At 44.9% G+C, this 6,000-nt stretch overlaps 1 protein-coding gene across 3 annotated transcripts in view; it reads left to right on the top strand.

Moving 5' to 3' along the window:
* The first annotated feature begins 331 nt into the window (after window positions 1-331).
* NR3C2 (nuclear receptor subfamily 3 group C member 2) overlaps window positions 332-6,000 on the top strand; it is a 203,590-nt gene continuing 197,921 nt past the window's right edge. Inside the window, exon 1 of one of the 3 annotated variants that reach the window (XM_072405896.1) lies at window positions 332-955. The gene's annotated coding sequence lies outside the window, so the exon portion shown is untranslated. Of the gene's footprint in view, window positions 956-3,527; window positions 3,601-6,000 lie in introns of those variants that run through there. The other 2 variants (XM_072405898.1, XM_072405897.1) reach the window with 2 other exon arrangements.

Genomic DNA, 6,000 nt, shown 5'->3' with positions numbered 1-6,000 from the left:
GTGCAGTATGAAGTAGCAGTGCAGTATGACAGGGGAGTGCAGTGTGACAAGGGGGTGCATTATGAAGTAGCAGTCAGTATGACAGGGGAGTTGAGAATGCAATGAGGGTACAGCACGGCAGCAAGGTGCATTATGAGGTAGGAGTGAATTATGGTTTAGTATAAAGTAGGGTGCAGCATGGCAGCAGCGTTATGAAATAAGGGTGCAGCACGAGCTGTAGGCTCAGCCCCCCGGTAGTGTCACATCTCCCGGCAGACGGTAAGAGCGGACGGCATTCGGCATCAGACACGGCACACCGCGAGCCCGTCTGGGAGCAGCGCGGAGCACGTGACCCGTCTGTCATGTGACCCGGTGATGTCACAGTGACATCGCAGCTCGTTTCTCTGCATGGGAACTAGACAGTAGAGAGCCGAGTCTTGCTGTCACTCATCTGCCGCTTCCAATACAAGTAGTGGCCGGGCTGCTCTGTGCCTGTGTGTCAGACATTAGCCGGGAGCAGACATCGCAGCCCCTCAGCCTCCAGCAGCACAGCCGCCGGCTTCATCAGCTGTTCCCCGTCCATGATCCGGGGAAACGAGGAAATGTCACAACAAGCTGGACGCGCAGCAATGGAAGGACGAGTGTGACTGGCGAGCAATCCGGGGAAAAGTTTTCCAACTCCGCCAAAGCCCCCGCTCCGGAGCTGGTTGGGGGCAATGTCAGACAGTGGGTACTGACCTTCCTCCAGACACCCCCAGCCTGGGCTTTATTTGGAGGGTGTGACTGGACACGTTTATCAAGCTGTCATCTATTGGACATCGCGATTATTATTTGGGTCAGCAATCGGTCTCGGGATCGCCGTGTTTTGTGGTGGATATCGTTTGATCCGGTGTGTCGGCCGATCGTTTGTGTGTCTTGTAGCGATCTGGCAGGAGGGAGAAGCTCCCCGCCAGCCGCCTACCATGTCATAGGAAAGGTGAGTGAGCCATGGACACCGAGCTCCTTCTCTCTGGGCAGTGCCATAGTGCAAAGTCCAGGCTGGGTGACCGGCAGCACCGAGCCCGCACCGAGCCGCCGGTACAGCAGCAGCAGCAGCACTAAACTTGTATCCCGGTGCCCTGCTTGTGTGTGTAGTATGTGCACATGTCATCTGTGTGTATGGAGGGGGGACACCGGGCTCCCTGCACTCCCATCGCTTTAGTTGTAGCTCCCACCCAGACACAGACTCAGACAGTGCTGTCTCCATAGGCTGCAACGCATTGCATGCAACACCATACTCCTAGGTTTTGGGGGTTCTGCTACACCTAATCGGCAATCCTTCCAAGCCAGGTCTGCATGTGTCATGACATACGTGTGCAATGCACCTGGCTGTGTCCCAACATGTATGTAGTCTGATCATTGGGATGGACATCAGGCGGTCATTGGTGTCAAATGATGGACGGGGGTTGTGCGATCCCTACATTCTCCATCACATTCACATAGCAAGCTGGTCGGGATGAGTTTTCCTTGTGATGATTGCAGATCATTGTCTGACATGTATGAAGGAATCCTGAGGATCAGTATGACATGATCACCATACTGATGATGTGTGTAGTTTGCTTCACTATGAACTTTTCTTCTTCTCCCAGTCACCGCCCCTTCACATATTACACTCATCATATCCATCCCTCAGACTCACTCCTAGCACCTCTGACATGTCACTTTCCATGATCCCTGCATGCAAAGTCTGGCGGAGGCTCTGTGCAGACTAAACTGACCATTTCCTACAACAAACACTTCTGGATTTATCCTTTGTTGTATCTGGGTGCTGCCAATTTGCAGCCCCTTATGTCCTCATGCATGTCCTCCACTTCTTTGCTTATGGTGGGCTTCCTGATGGTGACAAGAGTGGACCGTGCTGGGGTAATATAAGCTAAAATGGCTACTTGTAGTCTTCACCAGAACTGTGCAAGGTCAGTGACAACATTGGAGAAGAATTGAGAAGCATATGCAGAGTGTTGTCACACTACAATAGGAAGTGTCTAGACATGGACCTTCCTAGCAGAAGCAGCAGATATTATTATAATGAAAGTTGCTTTGACAAATAAAATAAAATTGCATTACCTTGTTATATAATTTCTGTGGGTTTACATATATTTTAAAGCTTTGCTGATGAAAAAGATGCAGTGTTGTGTGATGTGTAGCAACCAATCAGATTTTAGTATTTAATGTACATTCATGTAACATGTTGGCGTTTTATACGGGACAATAATAATAATATCTGTATCTTTTTAGGGCGATGAAAAGCCTCAGTATCTTTTCTAGTATCTGTATGTTTTTATAAGGGTTACAAACAATCTGATCCATTCGTATTGCATCCTGCACTCTGCTCTGTATCACATGCAGCCCATAGGATGAATTCACACCATACAACAAGAAATTATTCTTTCAAATTAAAAAGTAACATTTATGTCCAGCTGTGTCCAATGAGATTTGAGCATGCCAGTCACATGACTGAAATAAACATCTTTATCCTAAGCAGTGTGAATTGATCTTATGATAATTGGATTGCCTGTGTCCTGCAGTAATATTGAGGGGTTAGGGGAAGGAAGGTGAGGATGGTGATGATGGGTCAGGGGTAGGAAGGTGAGGATGGTGATGATGGGCAGGGGTAGGAAGGTGAGGATGGTGATGATGGGAAAGGAAGGTGAGGATGGTGATGATAGGTCAGGGGTAGGAAGGTGAGGATGGTGATGATGGGTCAGAGGAAGGAAGGTGAGGATGGTGATGATGGGTCAGGGGAAGGAAGGTGAGGATGGTGATGATGGGGAAGGTGAGGATGGGGATGATGGGTCAGGGGAAGGAAGGTGAGGATGGTGATGATGGGGGAAGGATTGTGATGATGGGTCAGGGAAGAAAGGTGAGGACGGCGATGATGGGTCAGGGAGGGAAGGTGTTGATGGGTCAGGGGAGGGAGGTGAGGATGATGATGACGGGGAAGGATGGTAATGATGGGTCAGGGGAGGAAGTTGAGGATGGTGGTGATGGGGAAGGGAGGTGAGGATGGTGATGATGGGTCAGGGAAGGAAGATGGTGATGATGGGTCAGGGAAGGAAGGTGAGGATGGTGATGAAGGGTCAGGGGAGGGAGGTAAGGATGGTGAAATGTTCGGGTATTTGAGGAATGGTTGGAGAAGTGGTGGAAATTTCCATGCTGCCATGGCTGTGTATGTGGTACATGTTGGTGCTGTACACAGGGCAGGATGTGCAGGCCTGGCAGGTGGAGCCTGGATTCGCACATAACCTTCCAGTAACCTGTGCTCGGTCACATACCTGTGTCTGGGTGTCACACACCTACAGGACCCGGTGCGGTGCTTATTATAAGGAGAAGGGTGACTGAGAGGAAACTTTGTCGGAGGAGCTCTGGAGGTTATATAACTGTGACTGGGCTGCTGGGGAGGGGGGGGAGGGCACTTGTGTGGTCTCCTCAAGTTTCTTCCCACCGCCCCCCGGTGACATTGCCGGTGACGGTCACCACACACAGTCGGTGTCACAGCGCGGTGCCGGTAGCGGCATGTAAAGGGTTATCTGTTGTGTCGCAGCAACTTAATATCAGCCATGCCACCCTCCTGATAACTGACAGGTCAGCTGAGCCAGTGAGACGGCTGCGAGCAGTGAAGGAGTGTCATTGGGAGAGGAGCGGGACACGGTCCGGCCCAGGCTGCCCACGTGACTTGAATTAACCCCTCGTGTGCGGGGCGTTGGGGGAGGGAGGGGGGATGAGTGTAACCCCCCCTCCTGTCTGGGTGCAGGTGGACCAATGGCAGCGCTGAGCCCAGCACACCTGGAGGGGGCAGGTACATGACACACTGCTGGGGGTACAAATGTCACAGCTCATACATGTAGGCCAGCGCCTGCATCCTTTTCTCCTGTCTGTAAACACAGCCAGGAAAATACAACCCCAATTTCTAAATATTATCTACAAGCCAAATCTAAGAAATCAGATCTCTTTCTCCAACTTGTTAAAAGAAAATGCAAACAAGTGTTTGTTATATTTCTTGTGTTATACAAAGATGGGGATGTAGAAATATTTAGTTTTATCACATTTTATATGATTTAGCAAATAATCTGGATGAGATGACATTACAAACAGAAGGGGAATAAAGAAGTTTGCTTTCTTTTAAAGGTTCCATAGCTAGGAAATGTCAGTGCCGCTTCCTGATCCCACTTAGTAAACAGAGCAGATTTAATTACTATGCTTCATCAATCTTTTCCAGGTGACAGCGAGCTGACCAGCTGTCTAATATTTCACAGAATTATACCCATCTCCATGCTTTGCTAGGATGATATAGAAAATGTGCGTTCAGTGGTGGCATAGAATGAACGCATTATACTGAACACGTTTTCATGTGAGCTACGCTGTCAGCATGTGACATCTATAATTCATAGGACACTTCTCCCGGCATACACAGACGAATGGAACTGTGCCCACACAGTGCATGGCACCTGTCAGTGCCCAGCCACATATTTATATTTTATTTATCTTACATCAGCACTTATATATATATATATATATATATATATATATATATATTATCAGGGTTCAGGCACTAAGGAACCTTGTGCAAAGTAAACATAACGTATAATCTTTTATTAGCAAGAATGAACTGATGTTTGTAGTACATTATATATATATATATATATATATATAATCTCCTATTACAGGATTGCTATCTATATGATACATCTTGTTACTTCCATAGGTTTATTAGAGCTTTGTGAATTTGCTGAAATAATATTTATCTTGGTGAGAAACAAAACTGAAAAGAAGAAACATATTAAACATCTGTGCTCCAGTCATTGCAGTCATTATGTTTTAAATTGTCAGAATAGGAAAAAAAATGAAGTGCAGGTTGATGCAGAGTGTCACATTTTTATATCATTTAAAAAATAAAACCTACTAAATCAATGTTCATTCCTTTGGCATGTTTATGCGGTTTACATAGTTAATTTGTGATTTGCATATATTTTTCCTTTATGGAATTTCGTTTAGGCTTGGATAGCTAGCATTTTACACTCATTTTTGATTGGCAGGTGGCCCTTTCTGCTCCCATATATATGAGCTTGGAAATGTCTGAATTTTCATATACTTGTATCTGTGGATCTACTGATCTGTGACACTAGGTATTTACTGCTTGTGTATAATTTCACCATATACAAGATGAATGTTTTACATGCTATTAAAAGTCTAGTTTAAGTAATAGAATGGCCCATATTATATCACCTGTAGGTTCCACTTCTTTTATAGGAAATGGGTATTGCATTGAAATAGAATACATCCGCGTATAGATATTCCATGAGCTGGGCAGTATTGGCAGTATAGGGCATTCAGTGTGATGGGAACAGTATGCAAGTTGAATGATGTACAATAACTTGTGACAGCCAATCACTTGTCATCTTTTTTTCTTTTATTATTCATGAAGGCTGCTATCTGACTATTTACTATGGGTTACCCCTCTTCATTTCACTTTGAAATAAATAATAAATCCCATCAAGTTCATTGTAAGGTGTTTAGACCTGGGACAAGTATAAGGTATCATGAAATGTTCTGAGCATGCCTAATCGTAAAACAGTTGTTAATTGAAATGCTAATTTAGTGGTCAGGCAGTGGAAGATAAACACTTAACAAAGTAAATATTGAAAAACTGCCAAAACAGTGGAGAACTGTCCCTGACCTACTTTGTCCACTGTACATGATCAAGCTATTTTTGTACATTATTTGGCAAGGAAATAGTGGCTGTTATATAACATTAGCTTGGATAATAATAATAAGACATTACTTTATCTTACAGTAAAAACATTTCTTTTTTTTCTTTCCAGTGTAGACAATATGCATAAATAAAGCAGACGTTTGTCCGAAAAAAAGGGGATTGCACCAATTTCATTCATTTTACATTTGTAGGGTTTTTTGTTTGCATTTTATATTTTGTATACTTTGTTCTCATGATAATAATTGCAGTATATTTTTTATACTAAATAGTGA

This window comes from Pyxicephalus adspersus, chromosome 3, assembly GCF_032062135.1.
Source record: "Pyxicephalus adspersus chromosome 3, UCB_Pads_2.0, whole genome shotgun sequence".
NCBI lineage: Eukaryota > Metazoa > Chordata > Amphibia > Anura > Pyxicephalidae > Pyxicephalus > Pyxicephalus adspersus.
This window is presented reverse-complemented; position numbering and strand designations above follow the sequence as displayed.